This window comes from Podarcis pityusensis (genome assembly GCF_964106645.2).
Source record: "Podarcis pityusensis genome assembly, chromosome: 6".
In the NCBI taxonomy this organism is placed as follows: Eukaryota; Metazoa; Chordata; class Lepidosauria; order Squamata; family Lacertidae; genus Podarcis; species Podarcis pityusensis.
Window position 1 is genome coordinate 68027244 of NC_138030.1, and position 25870 is coordinate 68053113.

The following is a 25870-nucleotide window of genomic DNA, read 5'->3' on the forward strand; positions in this document are numbered from 1 at the left end:
TACATGCCATGTCATATTTGTGAATGTACAGTTTAGCTCTTACCTAATTCTAAACATCATTGTATAGTTACAGTCAAAGTGATTAAAGACCATAAATTATATCACACACACACCTCTTATTTCAGTAGAGTTATATTCACATGCTACATTTAATGAGCATACAATGTATATAACCTGTTTATGCAAATAATATTGAGCTGCCTGCAACATTCACTGAAAGTAACAGTGTAGTCGATAGATGAGCTGTGCAAATCAACAAGCAGGCACCAGCTCCTGGGAACCGAGCCTTTTGGACCCCCAAATATTTTTCAGATGGGGCCACCCCCCAATGTCCAAAAAGTGCAGAGGCAAAGTGCAGAGTCAAGCACGGTTCAGCTCTAGTGGCTGGCTCCTCCTCCTCCTCTTGCCATGGAGGGGAAGGTGGATTGAAGCAGCCTCTGGCTGGTGGTGATACCAGAAGGAGGTGAAGGAAGAGCCGCCAGCCATTGAAGTCAAGCAGCTGCCACATTCGACTCCACCCCCAGCTACTCCCGACGTCCTGACATCACACACACAACGTCATGAAGTCACACGCATGACATTCTTCCCCATCGCCCTCACAAGTTTTCACTCTTTCACACAACACATGTGTAGAAACAGCTTGTGCCTGTGTTTAATGTAATATGTGAACATGTTTCATGTGTGGAGTGATTAATCTAATCCATGTGGGTGAGACTGTGCAATAGGAGGGAGAAGGAAGAGGTTGGTTGGTTAATATGGAATAATGGGAAGGCCTTTTGCATATACATCCTAACAGAGCGTTCCCCAGCTGTCTCACAAAATGACATTTCAAAGTCCCATAATGTGATGGGAGCCAAGACACTCAAACCAGTTTGAAATCAGTTTCAGTTTGTCACCCAAACCCTGGTAACTGACTTATTTGTATTCTGCACATGGGCTTTCTGCTGTCTATTCACATCACCTTTTGCTACATCTTCTGGCACCAAGCGTGTGAAAGAACAGCTGGCTATGCATGCTGCCTGTTTGCTGCAATAAGGGACGATTTCGAGATTCGTGGGATGATAGTTACATTTTTCTACCCCATCTCTTTGTACATGGGCAGGGCAGGCAACTCTGAAATTCCTGTCAAGGAAAGAGCACAGAAAACCAAATTATTCAGGCTGCTCTAGGAAATGCACAGAGTCCTGGAGCCTTGCCACCTTTTCATTTATGCATGCAAATTAGGAATTATGCAGAAGAGCTATTTGATTCTTGTTTTATTTTTGCTTAATCAGTTGTCTGCATGTTTGTACAGTTCAGTCACTGTCACTTGTGATTGTTTCTGCCATGACACGGCAGTGTTTATCAAGAGGCAGGGCGTGAAAAGGAAGCAATCTCCGCTTGAGAGGCAGCAGGGTGAAGCGTTCAGCTATGCCCTGTGGGGCAGGAGAGGTAAGCACGCCTTTGCAAGTGTTTCCAAAAGTTAAGGGGGAAGCGCTCTGGGTCTAAGCTCTTTTAATATAATTACAAGAGGCTCATCCCAAATTTGCATTCACTCCAAGGTGTGAAGATTCAGATATTATTATTGTCACTTGATGGCCCTTCACCAGGTTCAACACAGTTATTACAAGATAATGAAGTCCTTTTTGTATGTTTGTGTATGGGGGGGGGATGTTTTCTGTTTTTAGGACTGTTAGAAATGCCGTGTGTAGAAAAGAATGTGTGGTCCTTGAGATATCATTGGTCTCCAATTTCCATCAGCCCCAGCCACATGACCAATCACTGAGGGTGATGGGAGTTCTAGTCCAATAACACCTGGTAAGGCCACTAGTTCCCCATCCCTGGCTTAAAACCTGGGCATTGCAGTAACCTTGAAAGATTCCTGTTGAAGAAGTCTAAGTCAAAGAATTCCAAGGTTGGTGCTGAAGACTGCCTTCAGTGCATCATGTACTGTGCTTGGAACCACATGCTCAGAACTTTACTATTTTCCATAAATGTGTGGATAGAAAAAAGTAAAGGGATGTCTTCAGCTACTTCATTGGAGTTGAAAGCCAAGTCCTCTCACTGCACTGATGATCAAGTAACTTGTATCAGGACATTCTTGCTCCTTCATCTATATAATAACCAAGTTTGATTTCTGATTGAGCCAACTCTGCTACAGCTTCTGAATCATCATCCATTAAGCTGGCTAGTCATTGGTTGATATAACCTGAATGGGAGTTAATGACTGGAAATTTGTCTCGCCTGACTTTGAGACATGACACCCTTCAGCTAATGGCACTTGGCAGACAAACAGCACTGTTGAAATGTACAGGTGATTTCTTTTTCTTTTAGTAGACAGCATGGTGTGGCTCTGTCACTCACCTCACCTTTCTCACATTGTGTTGTTGCTGTGTCCTGGGACGAAGAGGGACAGGGACAATGTGGTGGTGAGGCTGACATGATGCAGACATGATGGCAGGAGAGCCAGATTGGCTCCGCTGGTGCATTTGCACTCCACTGACCTCACAGATGACTCCCCTCTTCCTCTCCATGCAACAGTGATGGACCCAAGGGAGATCAGGTGGTCAGTGTAGTTTCACCTCATGGTTCCTCAGACGGCACTCTTTCTTTCACCTGCAGTCTTCCTGTGTTCTCAGTTCATGCAAACCATCCCACCTCCCATTGCATATAACCTCAAGGTGCCTCATCCCCCCCCCCACAACCCCCACCATGTGCTTTCCATGTTCTCTGGTCACACAAACTCATGGAGACTTCTTAGTGCCTCTTTACTTCTTGCATTTGCCTGGTTTTCTTTCAGGCCACAGAGAAGCAGTATAGGCAGAGCAAGTAGATCTTGCTTATACTGGGTTAGGCTGGGCAGGGCAGTTGTTATGTATCAAGGGAGGGAAGGAAGAACAGCCAGCTTCTTGTTTGCTTTGTGTGGCCAGCAGAGGGCATTCAGGTGTCAGTTGTTAGGTCCTGTCAGCAGATGTGGCATCTGGAAGTATCACCCAGTTGGCTGGCTTTGTGCAGTGCAAAAGCATGTGAAGACCATTTGGAAACTTGGAAGTTGTAGAATATATTCCCCGGTTCCAAGAAATAGTTGGGATCAATTAAATCAGTATTATGACTTGGATATCAATTCTCCATTCAAACTGGTTTAGAACTTAAATGTTCTGAAAAACTTGTGTCTGACATACTATATGATAGATTCTTCTCTCATGTCCCAGTATTATCTCAGAGAACAAGCAATGGTGTTTTCTTAAATAAAACTTCCTTTGTACCAGGTTCAGACAGAAGCAGTCCACAGAAATGTCTTCTCAGTGACTTCCAGCCCCCAATTATGGAATTCCATTCCCTTGGAGACCCACCAAAGTGTAAAACTAAGCATTATTCAAAAGTGTTATGAGGTCGCTTTAAGTAGACTTTGGGGGTTAGAGTTGAGCTGGCAAGGACCTTTAATGATATTTTAATCTGATTGAATTGTATTCAGCTTTAAATGGGATTTTCATCTTTAGGGGGTGACGCAGCCCATGAATAAATGCCTTTTTTTGTGTGTGTGTGCTAGGGAATTGCATATTGAAAAATTCAGGAGACTGAACAAACAACTTCTTCATTGCAGTCCACTTATGGATCAGAACATTATAGTGATCAGCTGATTACATAGGATTGCAGTCAAACCTACTTCTCTGCCAAGCTAAATATTTTGACACCTTGGTGTCCAAGCCAAATTCTTTAGGTACTTAAACTCGCTCTATCCCCAGTCCTCCAAAGCACTTCCAAATGGATGGCTGCTTTCCCTTTATAAATTGGGTGTAGCGTAACTACCACTTATAGGGGGCTGCTGAATTTCAAATACTGAATGTTGCTCTTTGGTACTAGTGGAGAGATCTTTAGATAGATTTTGCTAAGTGATTTGGATCTTGCAAGATAAAAGGCATTCTAGTAAGTGAAGAATTGTAATTGTTGCCCACACTTGACATAAAAAGGATGCATGCCTTAGATTTATGCTTGATGCGCATACAGAGGATATACTGTTACATACAAACACAGAGAGCCATTTTAGAACATCAGGCTGGCAATCTCATCCTCTTTATTCTTATTCCACTGTCCAGTGATCCATTTACTGCATTGCAATATCTCCAAGGCAACCCCATGCCATCTATGAATGGAAAATTATATAGCTGACTTTCTCCTACTCAAATACCATCTCTGTTTTAGAAGATATAACTCAGACTATAGCACTTCAGGCTCCTGCGATCATTAGTGCTGCATATATAAAGGAAAGCACTATCAAGGGGACATTGATCCATAATATTTTGTGATTGATCATTAAGAGACAATTCCAGGTATTTCTGTTTGCCATAGAACACTAGTGAACCTAACAGGCCACACAGCAGGCTTAGGTTAACCTAAATAGTTAACCACCATTTGTTCAGTCTCGTTGCTTAACTATCCACTGCTTCCAGTGAAATTCCTGTATCCACCTGTTGCATCTGTAATTATGCAGTCCGACATTCGCACATTTTTCAATTAGCTGCTCACTCAACTTGTTCTATAATGTTTTCGTCCTTTCAGCTGAAGGTGTGGCCTATTAGCTGGGCAGAAGAAATTAATGGCTAATGTATAGACCTCATTACAAAACAAGCGTTTCACAGACCTAATTGTACAATACTTTTATTTTTTATTTTTGAAACCGATAAGAAACAGGCAGCTCCTAGAAATACTTAGAAGAAATAGTAATTAAGAGGACTGTTGTTGTTACATTACATCTTCAAGAGTAATTAAGGGGATATATTTTGTTGCATTTGATCCTCATATGATGAAGTTATATACAACTCTCTGTGATAGGGATCAGCTCTGTGATAGGGGCAACTGTAGGTCAAACTGAACCTGCTGATGAGTATCACCTGCCTTTGAAGTTGTCAACCCAGAAATAAGAAGAAAATATAGAAGCATCTGTGACTGTTGCCAGCAGCACCAACACCATGGAATTACACTTGCCACTTATGCTTGCTAAAAGTTAGTATACAGTACACTTGGCGACTGGCTGGTCCAGCTGTGGGTATCCTATGGCCCTCCAGACATTGCTAAACTGTACAGTGGTACCTCGGGTTAAGAACTTAATTCGTTCTGGAGGTTCGTTCTTAACCTGAAACTGTTCTTAACCTGAAGCACCACTTTAGCTAATGGGGCCTCCTGCTGCTGCCGCACTGCCGGAGCACGATTTCTGTTCTCACCCTGAAGCAAAGTTCTTAACCCGAGGTACTATTTCTGGGTTAGCGGAGTCTGTAACCTGAAGCGTCTGTAACCCAAGGTACCACTGTAACTCCTATCAGCCCCAGAAAGCACAGCCAGTGACCAGGGCTGATGGCAGATGTAGTTCAGCAACATATGGAGGGTCAAAGGTTCTCTACACCTTGAGCAGTACCATGCTCATAGAGGTCATCTGAAAACAGATGAGTCTCCCACAGTGTCCATGGCATGATTCAAATATATATTGAGAAAAGACTCTGAGATCCATAATATATATCTAGATGAGCATGCAACATGCTATTATCACAGCCAACACAGTTTACATCACAGGAGGAGATTTATTGTGCTGTGTGCATCCTTGACGCAACTACATTGTGAATATTGTTATCGGTTCTAGACACCCTATTGCTAGACACATCTATTGGCACATCGCAGGGAGTTCAAAGAAGATGAAGATCAATTGTTAGGGACCTGGAGACTGACTGTCTAGGTGATAAGCCTAAACATGAGAGTACTTGTCAGATATCCAAAGAAGGCGAACATGGAAGGATTAGCAAGGGGGTAGGGATAGGAATATAAACAATATTAACCAGTTAAAATTTAAGGGGAATTGCTTTAAAAACTCTATGGAAGTAAATAAATCAAGGAGAATAAAGCCTGCTGTTATTCAGAATGCTGTTACATGTTTGAATGGAAGATTTAGAAGGGGGCCAATAGGTCATTTAGTCCTAAGGCAGAGTATCTTATACCTATAGTAACCCCAAGAGAGCCTGTCAATCTCTTTCTTTGGAAACCTCAGAGGAATGGCATTCTATAACGGCTTCAGGCACTTTTAAACTTCAAGACCTTTTTTTGTAATGGAACAGAGTCTTTCCTTGCTTCACTTTCCCCCTATCTTTTCTTCTCTAATATATTTTTAATTTTTTTTTTTAAAATGACACAAAAGATATATTGAATTCTTTCCACTCCCCCATCACATTCCATTTCCAGGAATTTTATGAATGCCATACTGCTGAGGCACAGAACTCGGTGTGTAAACATAAAGCTAGGAGTGTTGAACCTAAGGCTGAGGGCCTTATCAGGCTCTGTACAGAGGCCTGGTATCAACATGCAGCAACCTCAGGCAATGGGTGGGCCCCTAAGGCCCACTGCTGTTGCTTACCATGGGTTTGGAAACTTCTCTTGGGAAGGACGTCATTTTACTCACCCACAATGCCCTGAGGCATTGGGGACATGCGGAAAATTTAATAATGTTGGGTCAAAGTTGCACAACTCTGCTGCTGTTGCTGCCACCTGGTGAACTCACCAGAACCCAGTAATATAAGAGAGGCCTGCTATAGGGCACTGGGGGAGGGACTCCTCAGACCTGGAGCTGGCATTTACAGACTCCACAACCTGAACCTGTGCATTCCACACAAATGACCAAATCCTCCTGAAAATTAGGAATCCGATGCATTCAACCGATATGAAACCCTTGACTTTCTGAAATGTTCCTTCAAGAGGCAGGCTGGCATTAGACATCTGCCTTTCTGGAATGTGCATGAGCTTTGGTAAGACAGAGTGCCATTGCTATTTTCCCTATGAGTGAAATTGAGTTGGAACTGGCATTCTGAGGATGCAAAAGTACAAGTACACCCTAGGCTGGCTGAGTGAGGAATTTTGTCCTTCAGTCCATTTGGGTTTGATCCACCTATGATATATTGACAACCCTGGGCATATATATATAGAAAGCTACACCCTGCAATCTATAAAATTAATACGCCCTAGTTAATTCTGCTTTCAAAATCATGGACTTTGCTGTGTCACAGGGGCCTCTTGTCTCCAGAATGTAGCTGTTCTGTCTTAATTCCATCATTCTGCTGCTGCACAAACAGGTGCCTCCCATCTAGCTAATGAACAAACCAGCTAACCCACTTCCTTGCGGTGCTCTGTAGGATTAACCAATTCATTTTCAAATACAGAGCCTCGAGGGGTCTGTGGGTTGCATCCTTTGGTGGAGACATGCATGCCCTGTTGGCTAAGAGCACCAACATGAGCGCCAGTAGCTTCGTGGTAGGGTTTCAATCCCTGCCTTTTGATTGCTCCTTTCCTCTGGCATGCAAACTTCATAATCCTTCTAGTGAGTTCTACCACCCACACATAGAAACCAGACCAAGTAGCAGCAGAAACAATAGGAAGCGTAATACTGCATGATGAAAACGAAGGCAGTGTTGATCAACATCCTTGCAATAACTGTTTCCTATCTCTGACCTGCCATCTTAGGTAGCTGCATTTTAATTTAACTGGTAGCTCAACATACAATCAAGTATGATGAAGTAGGAGCCATGGAGCCTTCTTACATTTTTAAAGATATGTGAAATATGGTTACATAAGATACCTCCTCCCAAACTGTCTAACTCATTTTCTTCAGGCTACAAGGTTCATTTCTCTGCCTTAAACCTGTAGTGAGCATCACAGACATGGGTTAACCATTTAAACCCCAGACTTTGTCTGCCCAGTATGTAACAGTCAGATCTCCTCAAAGTCCATTTGAAATACAAAAATTATGTTTTCATTAGAACAAGAAAAAGCCATGAAGGAAGCTGTAACTTATTTGGTCTGTTGGATGTCTATAAGCCCAATCAGAGTTACTACAGTGGTACCTCGGGTTGCATACGCTTCAGGTTACATACGCTTCAGGTTACAGACTCTGCTAACCCAGAAATAGTGCTTCAGGTTAAGAACTCTGCTTCAGGATAAGAACAGAAATTGTGCTTTGGCGGCGCAGCAGCAGCAGAAGGCCCCATTAGCTAAAGTGGTGCTTCAGGTTAAGAATAGTTTCAGGTTAAGAACGGATCTCCGGAATGAATTAAGTACTTAACCCGAGGTACCACTGTATAGTGGTTCATACACTCAATGGAAACAGCTATACCAAAAGTGTCCCTTGAAGGAGGATTACAATGTATCAGACCTGAAATAAAACTTTCTTCAAGCACCTGTAATTCCTTGTTCCCCCCGCCCCACACTTGTCAGTGGTGTTCTTTCCAGTTTTGCGGTCACTTCTTTGCTTGATCTCATGTGTATCAGTTTTCACTTCTAGAATGCAAAATGTGAATATTTGCAAGTGATTTGTAGGCAACTGGCTTTGCGGGGATATGGATGGCAGCTGGTGAGGTGGTTCGTTAGGTGAAATTGCCCACAGCCACAGGGTAGCAACAGAGGAGGAGAGTGCTCCTGTCTTTACTTCTCATTGCTGAGACCTTTTATTGTGATAGAGGTTGGGCTGCCACATGCGACACCATGTGAGTGAAAGTTGCAGAGTGGAGAGCTAACCCAGCATGGATGGAAAGTGGAGAGCTGACCAAGGATGGATGCAGGCAGCTTTCTATTGCGAAAGGTAAGTGTGAAGAACCCTTTCCCCTCCTCTATTGCCATACCATGGCTACCCACATTTTCACCTATCCAAACACCTCACTGGCTAGGGCTGCAGTGGAAACAGTCCAAAGCGAAGGGAGAACATTCATACTAGGAATAGAATCATTGTTTTTGCATGTATCAAAGAGTTTCAGGTTTTGTCCTTATACCCCTGCATTTCACTTACAGGGCTAATAGTTTCTGGGGGAAGGTGATAACAGAGAAATGATTGTGTGGCAGTAGCCACCACATCTGGGCTTGCACACATGTTGTGCTCCTATTTAGACACTGTGTATAATGTGTAGGCGTAAAAGGAGCAAGGCCACAAGGGCATGCAATGAATGGCAGAGGCGTGGCTAGGCAGTACAATCCCACACTACCTGGAATTAATCTGTCATGGAACCAAAGTAGGTGAAATAGAATACCCTAAGGGGAAAGTATTCCACTAGCACATTGGTCAATCCAGAAGCTCTTATAAATGACCTGTTTATTGACCAACCATCCTGATTTGCTGGCACAAAGTTTACAGGGATGCAAGATTATATCTGGTCTTTCTTGAGCATTCATCCTGACTTGTTCATGGGGAAGAATATATGAAAATGAGCATTCAGCTTGTTTTGCTTATGGGGTGTTCATATGTCTTCTCCTTAATTGTTTGTTCATGCCACACTTTTAAGTGCCACACTTTTCACATTTTGTTGCACTAAGGCAACAGATTGCTTTAATCCACGATTTTAATTGGGCAAATCTAAATTTCCTAATATGAACTTGAGATCTTTCCACAAAATACTAACAGTCTGGAGGTGCCTCAGAAATGGTGGTTTCAGTGGGATATGTCCATTTTTAAAAATAGAACTTCTGAAATATCTTTAGATTCTCCTCTTAAGGCATGCCATTTCTTCATTGGATTTGATCAAATAGTGTGTTGAGTCTCTTTTTCCACTGGAGACTCAACTGAACATGCATGTCTTCTGCTCTTTTTTATGAATAAGACATTATAAACCTAAAATCTCTGCTAGAGTGTCCAGGGATTAGCCATAATCATAGCTAGGCAACAGTTGTTCTGTGGCATTGTAATTGTAATGAAAGTTCATATAATCTGCTTCTTTTTCTTTCAAATCCTAATTTACAGATGTTGTTAGAAACTGAGGTAGATGCACTCTTGCTATATAATCTACTTTCTGCCAGAGTTCCACTAGCACAAAATGAAAACAGAAGATTATTGCATTAAGGAAGGCTTTTGGGTGGTGGTTGTGATGTGGGGGTGGGGGTGGTGAGGGAGCAGAGTTTAAAAGCAACCAATTTGATGATAGGTCGAACAGCAGAAATATTAACTTACTGTTTCTGTGCTCAGACTTGATGAAAAGTAACTATGAAGAAAAACTTTGGACATTGTTATAGGAGGTCAAGCAGATTTTTAAGGTGGCCCTTCTCTCTTCAGCTGGAGGACCATAAGAGGCCTTTAAATTGTGAATTCAATATAAGGAAAAATAGTTCTGTATATCACAATGCTATCAGTGTTTATGTCCCATGGCATCCAGTGAAGCTTACTCTCAAGTGAGTGTGTTTCAGACTGCAGCCATGGCCTAGATCTCCATTTGAGTGTCTCAGAAACATCTCTGCTTCACACCACAAATGGGGGGTGGGTGTCATATGAACATTAACAATTTCTAATGCAACAAAGACAAAAACCCACCCAAAACAGCGACAGGAAGCATTAACAGCACCCTAAAAATAAAAACAAAATCAACTCCATCCGCGAAAGGCCTGGAAACAAGGTAGAACTTTACCAGATGCCAAAATAATGTGGGTGAAGGTGCCAGTTGGACCTCACTGAGGACAGTGTTCCACAGGTAGGGAACCACAGCTGAAAAGGTCCTCTCCCTTATCGTCAACCTCTCAGAGGAGGGACCCAGAGTAGGGCCTTGGATGATGATCCAGGGGTCCAGGTAGGTTAATGCTGGGAGAAGCATTTCTGAAGATAGTAGCCTGGAACCATTCTTTGTTGAAGTGAGGCATTAATTACTTTGCTGACCTATCCTGCCGACCCCTCCCCCTGTTAGAACCCATGAGGGGCAATGGTTAGCCACAAGTGGCTGTATGAACTTGGCCAAGTTTCTTGTCCATGGCCTTGTCTATGTTCCCAGGCAATATGGGACAAGAAAGCACTGAGCAGTTTCATCAGCACCAATGATGTAATCTAAATCCCAGGAGAGGGAAACAGTTTTCTCCTCAAAATGCTTAGCAAACGTATCAAAGTGGGCTTTAGGTGGCTCTATCACCTCCCTAGAGCCAGTATGCAATAAGCGTTTAGCCACTCTTAAACAACTCCACGGGACAGCCAACTGAGGACACAGTGGAGAAGTAAGCTTTCTTCAACACTTTCATTACCACTGAGTAGGCTCAAATGTAAGTGCATGCCAGTGTTTGGTGACATTCACTAGGAAGTTTTCTCACCTGTACTCAAGCCATCTTACTCCTTGCTCCTAGTTTTGAGGTATACCACAGAGATTTCTGAACTCTGCCAGTCAGGAGAGGATGCTCAGTGCACTTAAGTCAACTTCCTGGCTCATCTTTGCGTTCCAAAGATTGACCAGTGCTTTAACTGATGAGCCAGATGGAAAACAGCTCAGAGCTCTCTGAAAACTAGTTGGATCCATTAGTCTCTGGGGTGAACCATCTTAATAGATTGCCCACTTCTGCAGTGGGCAGAGGCCACCGTTAAGTCAAAAGCTCACCAGAAGGTGATCTGGCCATGACACCTTCAGGAAATTGATTCCCAATCAGCATGGTTTGCCATATGCTCTGGCTAATTCTGAAAGTGGTCTGGATAATTGGATAGCATGGATTGCTTTCCACAGTTTGAGAAGGAGGCTGAGTTTCTAATGAAAATTAATTGTATCAAAATCAGAGTTACAGTTTTTCTTTGGGAAGAACTCATTGACGAGAAGTTAATTGTTTCATTTTTTAGTACTGTAGTCTCCTTCACCTTCACCTTCAGAGCACAGCTGAGGGGTCCTATGGTTCCAGGGGCAAAGACAATGAAAGAAGCCATGTTTTGCCCTTGGCTGGGAGGTCAGTATTGTTGCATCCTCAGTAGCAGCTGTGTCTCTCTGAACTCTGCATTATGAAAGATGAACTGCATTAAATGCTAAATCATTAAGGATCAGCTGAGTAAAAGCGCTGTGGTGGGTTGCCCTGCTTAAATCGCCAGCATCTGCCTTCTGCCATGCGTAGGGTTGCTCTTTACAATCGCGCAGCAAAATGCTGACAGAAGGGCTAGGGCTAAAGCCACAGCAGCAACTTGAACAAATGTAATCTGGGCTTTCATCAGACAGTAAGTGATGATGAGCATATACCCAGCTCAAGAACTGGCAATTCGTTATGTGATGCTCATACCCTCCAATATTTCTCCAATGAAAATTGTGACGTCCTAAGGAAAAGCGGGACATTCCCGGATCAAATCAGAAACAGGGACAGCTTCAGTAAATCCAGGACTGTACCTGGAAAATAGGGACACTTGGAGGGTCTGGATGCTTTTTGTGCTATTGCCTCCCCTAGCAGCAGCTCTGAAATTATTTTGTACAGTTGCACAGAACAAAAAAGGAAATTATATTCCGATGTCACACTAAACCACCTGGGAGATCAGGGTTTGAATCACGACTCAGCCATGATGTTCACTGGGTGACCTTAGGTCAGTCACTGTCTCTCAGCCTAACCTACCTCACAAGGCAGGGAGAACCATGTACACCACCTTGAGTTCACTGGAGGCTAATAATAATAATAATAATAATAATAATAATAATAATAATAATATAGTTTAATGTAGCATGAGCAAACCTAGGCAAACATCAGGCTCACATTCTCTCCTCCCCTTCCTGGCTTCCAGTGTGGCCATGAGGAGTTCAGGAACTGTCTTCTCATTTCTCATTTTGCTAATAATTTCATCCAACTTGAAAAATGTTGGTTTGCTTGAAACAAGCCAACTTGAGAGTGGTGTTCAACTAAGTTTTACTTTCAGTAAAGTAAAATTATTGAAATTAGTAGATGGTCATTACTTTCAAAGGGTCTGCAGAGTAAAAATTAGTTGAATACTACCCTGTGATTTAGTGTGATAACCAAACATGGCCTGAATATTCTTTGTCTAACATGCTGGTCTTCTGCTGAGTATAAAGTTCGCAGAAGTAAACATTACATTTTTATTCCAGTCTGAAGACTGGTAGAGCTACGGTTGGTGAGGTATTGTCATGAAACATGCAGGTTTCTAACCTTAGTTACTGACCCTACATTATACATCAGGATGTATATGCTTCATGAAGTAATACTTTTGTCTAGTGTATATAGTTTTCTGATCACACTAGAAAATGGTGCTAACAATCAGAATCTGACTGTGATCAAAGCAATAGACCTTGTAGGGAGACAGTGAGAAATATGGGTATGCAGTGCACAACATTGTCATTTTAAAAGATAAACTGTATGATTCCCCTTCCCCGCCCCCAAAAACACAACAAAACAAAAGAACCACATACAGTGTAAAAGAGAAAACCATATGCATCTATGTGTTTATGTGAATTACGTTGCATCAAATGCCTGGTACAAATACATTAATACATGGCTCCATATCTAAAAACACTTCCTAGGGTGCAAATCCCATTGAACATGCTGCAGCTTATTCCAAGCAAACAGTATTGGGTGGTTCTTTAAGCATTTATTTAGTGATTTTGGAATTCAGCAAGTGTTTCCTGTAATTATCTTTACAACTGCCTTGTAAGGTAGGACCAATATTGTAGAATGGAGGAGAGCTGAGATGAAAATAGTGGCTTGCCTATTCATTCCTAATGAACTTGTGGTGGGGTGTGTGTGTGTGATTAGAACTAGTGTTATCGTGGTTCACAGCTCAGCCTCATAACCCTGCGCCAAACAAACATTCTAACAGACAAAAAGTGACCTGGAATTAATCTACATTTGAACACTTGGGGTGCCATTTCCCTGAAGCAACTGGAAGCCACTTAATCATTTACCAAAGTGGAAAGTAGGCGTTGTGGTTGAAGGTTCCCATGACCTTAAGACGAGGCTGTTGGGAAATGGGCATGTCTATGAAGGAAGCAGCTTATGGGAACTTCTTATGGGAAAGAATTTATTAAATAACTAGCTGGCTTTAATTAGCTATACTTGCTGCTTGTGGTCACTCAAAAAAATGTAGTTGTGCAAATAAACAAACAGTGATGTCATTTTGACTCACCGCTTGTCCATGTTTCTGAAAGTGATACTTTTGGAGCAAGCTCTTCAGGACAGGGCAGGAAGAGGATTACCACAGAACAACTAGCCTCTGAAAGCACTTCTTTTTAGATCAGGTTCTTCTGGAAACAGCAGGAGGGAAATGCAGAACCACCCACTGGAGAAACCAAATACCTGCTCTACCTTTTTTTTGGGAGCAGATTTAGCAGCAGCAGCAGTAGCACCATCAGGGCAGGAGTTTGGGGCAGAAGCAATACTCGGGCAGAATAAAGAGGAAGGAGATGCCTTAAGGCTTTTTCATTCAGTTCAAAGCTATCAAATTAGAGCCTTGTTTCTGAACAAAACAACATGTATGAACACTTGATGATGATGATTATATCCCACCCTTCCTCCTGAAGGAAGGAATTTTAAGAACACATGTGTAAAAGGAAGTGGTTATTGTCTAGGTGTGAAATGAAAGGTGTGTGTGTGGGGGGGGGGAGATATTCCTTTGATTTCATCCATGCCCTGAGACTGCAAATGGGTGTCTCATCTATTACACAGTGGAGGCCACAAGATATTGTACTTGGTGCAGGATACACTTTGTGTATAATACAGGGCATAAGCCTTTGGCATTGGTGTGTCTTATGCATGCCAGGACAGGTGTGCGGTAACTATGTCAACCAGATAAATTGGCATGGGAAGAAAGCATTTGCCAATCACACAAATAATGTCATATCAATATAGGATGCAGTTCTCATCCACTCAGTCCTTCTCCGTTGAACTTAAAGGGGCTGACTTTTGAGTAGACATTTATAACATTGCACTGGCATTTTCATGAGTTTCTGTACATTTATTTATTTTTACATTTAAGGTAAAATAAGGTAAATGACACCTGGACGGTTGAGTCCTGTCAAAGACGACAATGGGGTGTGGCGCTTATCTCACTTTCAGGCCGTTTGTCCACAGACAGCTTTTCAGGTCATGTGGCCAGGATGACTAAACCGCTTCTAGCACTATGGGACACCATGATGGAAGCCAGAGTGGACAGAAACGCCATTTACCTTCACGTGGCTGTGGTACCTATTTATCTACTTGCACTATCATGCTTTTGAAGTGCTAGGTTGGCAGGAGCTGGGACAGAGCAACAGGAGCTCATCCCGTCACAGGGATTTGAACCACTGACCTTCTGATTGGCAATCTCAAGAGGCTTAGTGGTTTAGGCCACAGAGCCACCTGTGTCCCTATTACATTTATATCCCACCTTTCCTAGTTCAAGGTGCCTTATGTGGTTCTTCGCTTCCTCATTTTATCCTCACAACAACCCCTGTGAGGTAGGTTAGGTTGAGAGACAGTGACTGACCTGAGATTGGCAAGTGAATTTCATGGTTGAGTGGGAATTTGAACACAGCTCTCCCACGCTCTAGTCCAACACAGGCAGAGGGTTTTCCTGAAAGAAACAAGAGAGGCATTTTAAAACAGCACAATTCTATTGCTTGATACAAGGCATCTGTTTGAGCAGCATCCAGACTCCAATATGAATTAACTTTAAAACTTAATTTAAAATAAAGCCACTAGGTAGGTTTACAGTGCATGAAAAGCCCCAAGAAACTCTGTCTTATTTTGGCTGCTTTAAGTTTCTTTGTAAAGGAATTGATCAGTACGATTGCCTTCCAAAGCTCTCTACTTCCTCACAGTTTCCTGCATCAGGAGAGAAATTGCTGCTCTTTGTGAGTTAAACCAATCTTTAAAGAACCTTTTAAGGCTAAAATACGAATTTACCACTGTTTTTCATCTCTGTAAAAAAGGGATCCATCTCCCAATTTGTCAGCCTCTCCATTTTTCCAGCCACCTCTCTCCATAACAGTTAAAAGTTTTAAAGGACAATAAATTTGAGCATTTTATGCAGTGCTTTTTCATAAGGGCAGTTCAATTTATCTCTATTCCTGGGAAAGATGAATGTTGCCATTCTGCATTGCAAAGCCTTCCGTTGCATTGCAAAGGCTGCATGAGAGCATTTATGGAACACACAGGCTCTCAGATGTCACCCGAGCGCCCAAATATGGATGAGCCTTCACCCAGCAACTGCCATCTGTTGAGTGCTTTGTGACAGCTGTATCTCTTGACCAGAACTGGTTTGCACATAATCAGGCGAGGAGGCAGCGTGCTGCAGACCCACCTCCCACTCGGGTGGGGAAAAAAAAATTCCATGTTTGCTAGGCCTGCGACTCCGACTTTAATGGCACTGTAATGATTTTCTAACAGACACAGTGGTATTCGGCTTTGATTTACAGCAAACAATAAACTACAGCACAGTTTAAAAGCAGTGGCTAGGAATTCCTAATGCAGGGATGGTTAGTCTTGGATGAGTGCTTATGGCTGCTTATGCATTGCCCAGAGAGAGATATTTTTTCCCCTAAATGAAAATTATTTCACAATAATACCTTGCATGGGTGTTTTCTCAACAACCCCCCTCCCTCCTTCTGTCAAGACTTCGAAAACAAGACTTGACAAAAGGTTTCTGTGAATAAGACCATTGTTATCTCTGTGAGTGGCAAGGGTTATTTCCATGTCGGACATCTGCACTCAACAAAAAAACGATTTAGTGTACGCAAACCAGTTCTGTTTGAAATGTGTGGACAAAAAAACAAAAACAAAAGAGTACCTTGATATATTTTTCGTTCCAGCCGATTTTTTTGGGCAGATCACTCTCCGTTCACCCTAGTGCCCTACCCCCACCCCACCCCCTACCCCAAATCTATAAAGCTGCCATCTGTCTCTCCTGCTTGCGAAGCAGCATCTCATAAGCTGGAGGCCTCCCAAAAGAGACGCAGCATGGCAAGGTCATAAAATGAGAAGCATAGGTGGTGGAGTGATGCAGGGGTCAAAGTCAAATCTGCTTTGAAGCATTGTGAAAGCTTCCTCGCTACCTCTCTCTCTCCCTCTAACCCATAATCACTCATCAGCTTCTCCACGCATATGCTTGAGAGCTACATGCTGTCGTGCCATTGTACCAATGCCCCCTCCATCCGAAGGTCTCAGAAAGAATCGAAGAGAGAATCTCTAGGGCACCAATTCACACTTTCCTTTCCATTTACGCACAGGAACAAGCCCTAGACTGAGCGTATTCAATATATGTGCAGGCCTTATGTCAGAGTTTGGCCTTCCACAGATGAGGCAGATGATGAGGTACCATTAAGGGGCAACACATGTATTGGTGGTTTAATTGTTCCCTGAATTTTTATGGGACAACAGTGAAGTTTTCTACCTCAGGCACCACAAAAATCTCTCAGACATTTCCACACACAACGCAAAAAAGTTAAAATGGTGCCTTGTTCATGAAACACTGATGTGGAGAAAACAAAATAGTGTCGCTCTAGATCCATCGGCAGTGATGGCTGCTTCACTTTGTTTCGTGGTAAGACCAAACTTGTTCAAAACCAGGATTCTCTATTGCAGTAGCTTGATTATTATTACACTGCATTTCTAAAGTGAGATGCGCTGAAATTCAAGCTTGCCTGGCAATCACATTCTATAATTTATGCATATTGCATTTACATGTTCTTTTTTCTTGCTGAGCTTTGTGAATGACCTCCAGTGTTCTGTTGAATGGAAAGGGAAGGTACAAATTCCCTACATGTAAAAATGAATTAGTATATACAGATTGTATATGGGCTATCGCTCAGAATGCCCAGGCAGTGTTTGCTTGTCCATTCTGTCTCAGAAATCAGCTTGTAAGAAAGATCTGGTAATAGCTGCTGCCCAGTTATAAACAATCACAAATCAAGAACAGACTAGACTAGAGAGGTCATAAAGAGTTCTCCAGCTCTGCTAAAAAGCAGTGGTTTTGCAATGACATGAAGGCTACAGTTGTAAAACCATTTACCTGGGAGTAAGCCCTATTGAACTTGATGCAAGTTACTTTTGAGTGTGCATGTATACGATTGCACTGTAAGGCTATGCACTTCACAATAGTTTTTTTCTTCTTCAAATATTTGGAAGTATAGCAAAGCCACAATATCCATAATATGCGCTCTCTCTCTCTCTCTCTCTCTCTCTCTGCATCACAGTATCTGGTTTTGCAGGCTATTTGATCACCTCAAATATAAATAAAATAATAACTAATTAAAAACAGGTATTCAGGAAATTCATACGGACAAAAAAGGGCCTGGTCTTATGAGTCAGGCTTTGCCTGACCAATGGGTCAGGGAAAGTCCGACTCATAAGATCAGACTCTGTTTCTGTCTATGTGAATTCCCATTTTTTATTTGGTTTTATATGCTTTTACATAACAGCTTTTCTGGTTTTATGTTATATTTTTGTTTTAATGATACTGTTAACTGTTTTTAAGTTGTATGCCACATAGGGATTTTTTAAAAATATTAAATTTTGTTTTAATGTTCTAGGGTTCCAAGCTGCATGTGATCGAGTGTCCCAGCACATCCCCCCTAGTGGAACCTGCCTCAGCCATTCTGTGGGCTAGGGACCACTCCCGGGGCAGTCCTGAACTTAAAAACAACTTTACTTATACAAAAGAATGTTTTGAAACACATTAGACACTTGGAGCAGGGAAACAATAGCAAGCGCGCACCCCCCCCCCAAGCACTGCCCCAAGAGTTCGTTCCAGTGAGTCCAGCCTCGCCCCCCAGGCTAGATGGTAGAGGCCTTGCAGAGGGAGCAGGCCCTGCAGTCCTCACCACAACAGAAGATTCCTTCGTTGCAGTGGGTTGGACTTGATGATCCTTGTTGTCCCTTTCAGCTCTACAGTTCTATGATTTCTAGAGACTGTCTCTTCTTGGCCAAGCCAGCCGCAAATGCACCCCACAACCTGAGCAGATCAGGGTGGCAGAATGGGGCCCTATTTGTGACTGTCCTCCCTCATGTCTGAGTAGGTCTGCATAGGATCACACCTCAAGTTAAGTAGCCTGTATTGTATTTCTCTCCCCCCTCCCCCCACCACCCCAGTAGGACTAATAGCAGGCTGTTGAGAGGAGAGGTGGTTTAAATTGTGATGTAACACTTGGGAAAGGCTGCTAAATCGCCCCTGCTCCAGTTTCTAGGGTCCAATCCAATTCAGGATGTGCCATGGCTGAATTTAAACTCTCTTAACTATCCTCCTTTCACAGATCTGCATCTTGTGTATTTTGGTCTTTAAGAAGTGTGCCAGTAATTAGTAAAACTCTACCCTTCTGCTTCCTTAATTCTGCTTCGCAAATCCATTTTTGGCATGCTGATCTGTTTTTATGTGGCAGTGTGGTTGTGAATAAGCCTCTTGATTTCCTAAATAAAACAGCCTGCTCAAAGGGCAGGTAGAGAAGGCTGTTTATAGAAGCAGCTGGCTGAGGTGGTATAAGGGGGGCCCACGTCCTCACAAATCACAACCAACCCTCTCCTTCCAATCCCCAGTGTTTAAATATAACCTGTCCATTTTTTAATACTCGAGGTTGCATCGGGTGGCCTTTAACCAGCATATTTAGCAAGGGTGGAGCAGAAAGGAGGGAGTTCCTATGTCCAAGCAAAAATGACGTGGTGAAAAATCAGTAAGGCTTGTAAGTAAACCAGCACTTTATTGCGGCTGCATGCTGACAGGGAATTTTCAACGAGAAGTGCTGCTTGGTGGCAGAAGTTACGTGAGATGGACTGAAGTTTTGTAGCCCGTGTTGTCTTGAAGCAGGCTGAGGGAACTGGAAGTGGCTGGTGAATTACAGCACGCTAGGCATATGGTAAAACATATGCTCATGACAGCAAGCATGGAGAAGGTCTGCCTGCATCTTTCAGGCAACGGATAACAGAGATGTGCCTTACCCATTCGTATTTCAAAAGACAATTGTGCTGGCTGGCCAATGGCTTGTTTTATTCGTTTTGTTTTTGTAGCCTTCCCTCATCACAGTTTTCCAGAAGCTTCTATGGGAGTAGTACACTGGACCACTGGAAGAAATGTCAGAATTCTAGTTCAGAGGCAGATAAAGTTTGAGGAATGGTGTTGTATTCTTCCTTCGTCTCTCAAGATAGGTGTGATGGGACGATGAGCTGCTTGTGTGTAAAATCCTAGTCCCTCAGAGTTTGGTCAAGTTTGCAAACCTCTGTCTGTAACGGAGCCCCTTAAACATGGCTCCGTCAGTCGCTGGCAGATTCCGACAGTGGTTGCTTTCGGAATCGCTTCCAACATAAAAGCTCCTTAACGGAAACACGTCTTCTGGACTCTCTGCGTGACAGTTTCCGGCGAGGAGTGGGTGTCCCTACAGGAGGTCCTGAAACCTCCCCACTGTTTTCGCTGGAAGTGTCTCTGAGCCATCCCTCCAGCTCCCTTTCCCTCAGCTCAGCTCCTCTCCCCCTACTGGTTCCCTCTTCAGCTGCTGAGTCTCTCCCAACCTGTGTGAGCCCTTTCACTTCCCTTCCTTCCGATGGCAGTTCCCTGACATCCACCTCCCCTCCAGGGCCCCCTTCATCCCCTCTCGCCCCCTCCTCTACGGGCGGTGAGGAGGCAAAACCCCGGAATGAACTTCCTTCATCTTCCGATGTCCCGAACACTTCTCTCCACCTGTTGCGGTTCCTGGTCTCGAAGTACTCCTCCTCCTCAGAGTCCATCTCCCCTTCCCCTTCCGATTCCGAGAATCCTTCCAACTCCTCCTCCTCCTCGGTGGTCCCAAAGTATTCCCTCCGGAACCTCTCCACAGGCTGAGGTTTCCTTGGGAACCTTTGATGGAACGTTTCTATCAATACCTCGTCATTGATATCTTCTGCCATTACCCAAGTGTTTTCTGACTCCGGTTCTCCTTCCCACGCTACCAAATACTCCACCTGATCCCCCTTCCACCTGGCGTCGAGGATTTCTGCCACATGGCTGCTGCATTCCCTTTCTTCTATGACCGGTCCCCGAGTGGCCATCCCTTCTCGTCCCCCCTCATACGGTGACAGTAACGACCTGTGAAATACTGGGTGCAGTTTCATGTGGTTGGGTAACCGGAGCCTGAAAGCCACTGGGTTGACCTGTTGAATGACCTCAAAGGGACCCAATCTCCTGGGTCTTAATTTCTTACAACCTCCTTTGAACGGCAACCCTTGGGTGGACAGCCACACCCTATCTCCCACCCTTATGGTTTCACCTTCCCTTCGGTTCTTGTCTGCCTGCCTCTTGTATTCTTCCTTCGCCCTTTCTAAGTTGAGTTGGAGCTGACGATGGATTGCTTCCATTTCTTCTACAAAATGCTCGGCTGCCGGGACACCCCATCTCTCCCCTTCTCCCCCTGGGAAAGCCCTGGGATGACACCCATAATTAGCCAAGAAGGGGCTCATCCCTGTGGACACATTCTCGGCATTGTTGTAGGCAAATTCCGCCAGCGCCAACTTTTCTACCCAGTCATTCTCTCTGTCATTGACATAACACCTCAGGTATTGCTGGAGGACCCCGTTTGCTCTTTCCGCCTGCCCGTTGGTTTCAGGGTGCCGGGCAGTCGAAAAGTTGACCTCCACCTGCAGTAAGCTCATGAGCTTCCTCCAGAACCTGGAAGTAAATTGTTTTCCTCGGTCTGAGACCACCCTCAATGGCACCCCGTGCAACCTAAAAATGTGTTCTACAAATAACTTCGCTGTCTCTTCCGCCGTGACTGCATGCGAGCAGGCTACAAAGTGGCACATCTTTGTTAGTAGGTCTACCACCACCATGATGGCTGTTTTCCCCTTGGACTTCGGCAGATCAGTCATAAAATCTATCGACACTGCCTCCCAAGGTCGTTCTGGGGTTGGTAAGGGTTCTAATAGCCCCACCGGTGCCCGCCTCTCCCCTTTGGCTCGCTGGCATTGCTCACACCCTCTTACATACTCCCGTACATCTTCCCTCACCTTAGGCCACCAAAATTCCCTGGTGACCAACCACATGGTTTTGTGTTGTCCAAAATGCCCCGCCGTGGGGCTGTCGTGCAACTGCTTGAGTACCCTCCCCCTTAAGTCTCCTTCAGGGATATACAGTGCCCCTTTGTAATACAAAGCTCCATTTCTTTCCTCGAAACCCCCTGGTTCCTCTCCCTCACCCCTAAGACCTCTGAGCTTATTCTGGGCGTATTCATCATTCTCTGTTTCCTCTACCAGTTCTCTTTGTCCCACCAATGCCGCCCCACACACCCAGCGGTCCTCTGGAATGACATGTCTCTCTTCGGGTGCTCCCTCCCCCTCCAAATATTCAGGTTTGCGTGAGAGAGCGTCCGCCCTAATGTTCTCTGGGCCTGGCACGTAACAAATCTCAAAGTTAAATTTGGAGAACTCCTGGGCCCATCTCACTTGCCGTTGGTTGAGCACTCGTGCCGTCCTCCAATACTCTAGGTTCTTGTGGTCAGTGCACACTTGCACCTTATGTTGTGCGCCAATTAGCAGGTGCCTCCATCTCCGGAACGCCTCATGAATGGCTAGTAGTTCTCGGTCATACACCGTGTAGTTCCTCTCGGATTTGTTCAGCTTTCGCGAAAAAAAGGCACACGGTCTCCACTCTGACTCCTCCTTCCCTGGCTGCAGAAGCACCGCCCCAATCGCTCTGTCTGATGCGTCAGTTTCCACTCTCATCGGTTTTTGTAAATCCACATGCAGGAGTTGTTGTTCCGAGGCGAAGGCCCTTTTTAGTTCCTCAAATGCTCGCTCCGCCTCCTCAGTCCAAACGAACTTCTTCTTACTGCTGAGACAGTCCGTAATGGGCGCCGTCAGGTGGGCAAAGTTTCGGATGAACTTACGATAGAAGTTCCCAAATCCTAGGAACCTCTGCACATCCTTCCTTGTTTTGGGTGTTTTCCATTCCAGCACCGCCTGGACCTTGCCGGGATCCATGGCCAATCCCTTGTCTGACAGGCGATACCCCAGGAATTCCACCTCCTTGGTATGAAACTGACACTTCTCCAGTTTCACCCACAGCTGGTTGGCTTGCAGCCTGCTCAACACTTCTCTGACGTCTCTCACATGCTGCTCCTCATTCTCAGAATACACCAACACGTCGTCTAAGAAGGCCACACAATTCTTGTAAAGCAAAGGCCCCAGGACGTGGTTCATAAACGATTGAAAGCACACGGAGCCTCCTTGTAGGCCGAAGGGCATAACTAAATATTCAAATGCCCCCAAAGGGGTGAACATGGTGGTTTTCCATTCATCCCCCTTCCTTATTCGTATCAGGTTGTACGCCCCCCTTAGGTCTAGTTTAGTAAAAATCTTTCCCTTCCTGACCCTTGTCAAAATGTCGTCAATCCTGGGCATAGGGAAAGCCACTGGTTCTGACACTGCATTTAAGGCCCTGAAGTCACACACAAGCCTCGGCTTGTTCGTGTTTTTTTTATCCACAAAAAACACTGGGCTGCCCCCCACCGCCCTGGACTCTCTGATGAACCCTCTCTTCAGGTTCTTGTCAATGAACTCTCTTAGCTCCTGCATCTCTCTGTCTGACATGGCGTACAGCTTGCCTACAGGGAGCTGTGCCCCAGGGAGTAAATTGATTTGACAGTCAAAGGGTCTATGCGGGGGTAGTTGGTCAGCTTCCCTTTCGCTGAAGACGTCGCGGAGATCTGCGTATTGTCGTGGTACCTTCACGTTCTCCGTTACTTCAGTCCCTGCTAGGGTGGCTTGGGCCCCTGCCAAACCCTTTCCCTCTTTGCAGTGTTCTAAGCAATGTGCTGAACCAAAAGAAACCACTCTCTGATGCCAGCCCACCAGCGGATCATGTAACGCTAGCCAGCTCATCCCCAATATAATGGGAGCTCCTCCCAAGGTGGCCACATTAAACGCTATCAGTTCGGTGTGCCTTGCCACCTTCATTATCATTGGGACGGTCTGCAAGCTGACTTCTCCTCCCAACAGCTCCCTGCCATCGATCGTGGTCACCTGCAGGGGGTTGCTTAAAGGGATCGTCTGTATCTGGTGTTCAGCTGCAAACTCTTTGCTCATGAAATTGCAGGAGCTGCCTGAGTCCAACAGCGCCTTTATCTTTAGAGGGTGTCCGTTTGGCAGCTCTAGCGCCACTTCTATCACTAGGGCGGGTTTAGGAGGTTCTGGCGTGGGCACTTTCACTGCTCTTTGGCCTGGCTGCTGTGCCCTGACGGTGGCAGCCAGGCGTTGGCTTTTACTTGCTTCGGTATTTCTTCCTCTCTTCCCTCCACAGCTCCTACCATCCCTTGCCATTCCTTCCTCTGGGGGCAGACTCTGGCAAAGTGACCTGGCTGTTGGCAGAGATAGCATTTCCGGGCGCCTTTTCCCTCCTTCTTTCCCCCCTCACTGGGCTTTGAAACTGCGCGCGCGCGCGCTGTTCCGATTTCCATCGGCTCTGCCGGCGGGAAAGTTGGCTCTGGAATGTCTGGAATGCGGAACTCCTTCCAACGTTCCCCCTTCCCTTCCCGCCTCTCCAATGCTCTCACCTCCTGGCGCGCTCCTATGGTCAGCGCTGATTTGGTCAGCTGGTCCATAGACTCCGCCCTGGGCGCCCGGGAAAGTTCGTCTTTCACAGCCGAAGAAAGCCCTTCTTCAAAGAGCATTTGAATGGGTTCCGCCGATAGATCCCACCCCAATTTATGGATCAACATGGTGAACTCAGTCCAGTACTCACGGACAGATCGGCTCCCCTGTTTGCAAGCCATTAACTGTCTGCGGACCACTCCCTGTTCAATATCGCTGGAAAACATCAGATCCATGGCGCGAAAGAACTTCATCGTGTCCTTTAGGACGTCACTATTCGCTGCCATCAGGGGTCTAACCCAGTCTCTCGCCCCCTTTTCAAGATGCCCAATCACGAAAGCCACTCGTGATTCCTCGTCAGGGAATTCATCAAACTGCAGATTGAGGGCATATTGCATCTCTGTCCGAAAGCCATGATAGTCTTTGGGCTCCCCCCCAAACTTCTGCACCAATCCTGGTACCTTTCTGACGAGCTGGGTGTCTTTCCCCTTTTTGTCTGCATCCTGAGCCCTCCTCTCCTCAAGCCTCGCCGTCTGCAGCGCTAGCTGGACCTCCAACACCCGGTACCTTTCTTCCAGGCTTGGACCCGGTCCAGCTCCTGCTTCTCCGGTTCCGGCTGGGTTGCTCATGATGCCTTCTCCTGCACAAGCTGCTCACGGAGACTGTCGGAATGCTGTGATGGGACGATGAGCTGCTTGTGTGTAAAATCCTAGTCCCTCAGAGTTTGGTCAAGTTTGCAAACCTCTGTCTGTAACGGAGCCCCTTAAACATGGCTCCGTCAGTCGCTGGCAGATTCCGACAGTGGTTGCTTTCGGAATCGCTTCCAACATAAAAGCTCCTTAACGGAAACACGTCTTCTGGACTCTCTGCGTGACAGTTTCCGGCGAGGAGTGGGTGTCCCTACAGGAGGTCCTGAAACCTCCCCACTGTTTTCGCTGGAAGTGTCTCTGAGCCATCCCTCCAGCTCCCTTTCCCTCAGCTCAGCTCCTCTCCCCCTACTGGTTCCCTCTTCAGCTGCTGAGTCTCTCCCAACCTGTGTGAGCCCTTTCACTTCCCTTCCTTCCGATGGCAGTTCCCTGACAATAGGCATCCTTAACGGTGTATAATTTTGCGGCAAAGACTGAACTTTCCCCAAGCATCAGTTTTCCATGATCTAGAGGGATGCTAGGCATCTTATCACTCTGACTTTCAGTAGGTTCACATCTTCCCCGCAGTTAATTTATACAAGAGGCCTACTTCTGGATGTCCTGCTAATTCCTAGCAAGCTTTGGCCTATCATTAGGCAGAGCGAGGTAGATGCCTCAGGCGTGTGTGTGTGTGTGTGTGTGTGTGTCAGCCATGGCAAGGCACGGAAGACAGTGCTTGGTGTGCAAAATAGCCTGCCTTGTTCTCCCTAAGCTAACTTGCTGCTGTTTGGCGTCATGGAGGGTGCTGCCCCATCATCCAGTGTTGAAGTAAGACACAAATGCCAGTCCAGTTGGCTTGTATACATGGAACTGGGGGGGAGGCACCATCTTGTCCTCCTCAGGCAGCAAAATGTCTTGGGCTCATTCCATCATTAAACTGGATCCATAAGATTCAGCACCGGTGAGCTTTGTCTTCAGTCGAGCCCTGCGTTGTC

General features: G+C 45.1%; 1 long non-coding RNA gene across 1 annotated transcript in view; it reads right to left on the reverse strand.

Moving 5' to 3' along the window:
- The window catches only part of LOC308478807, a 43388-nt gene extending 27591 nt beyond the window's left edge, over window positions 1–15797 (reverse strand). The window contains exons 1-2 of the long non-coding RNA XR_013987296.1: window positions 15610–15797; window positions 15191–15277 (exon numbers count right to left, since the gene is read on the reverse strand). This is a non-coding gene — a long non-coding RNA (uncharacterized lncRNA). The remainder of the gene's footprint in view (window positions 1–15190; window positions 15278–15609) is intronic.
- Window positions 15798–25870: the final 10073 nt, after the last annotated feature.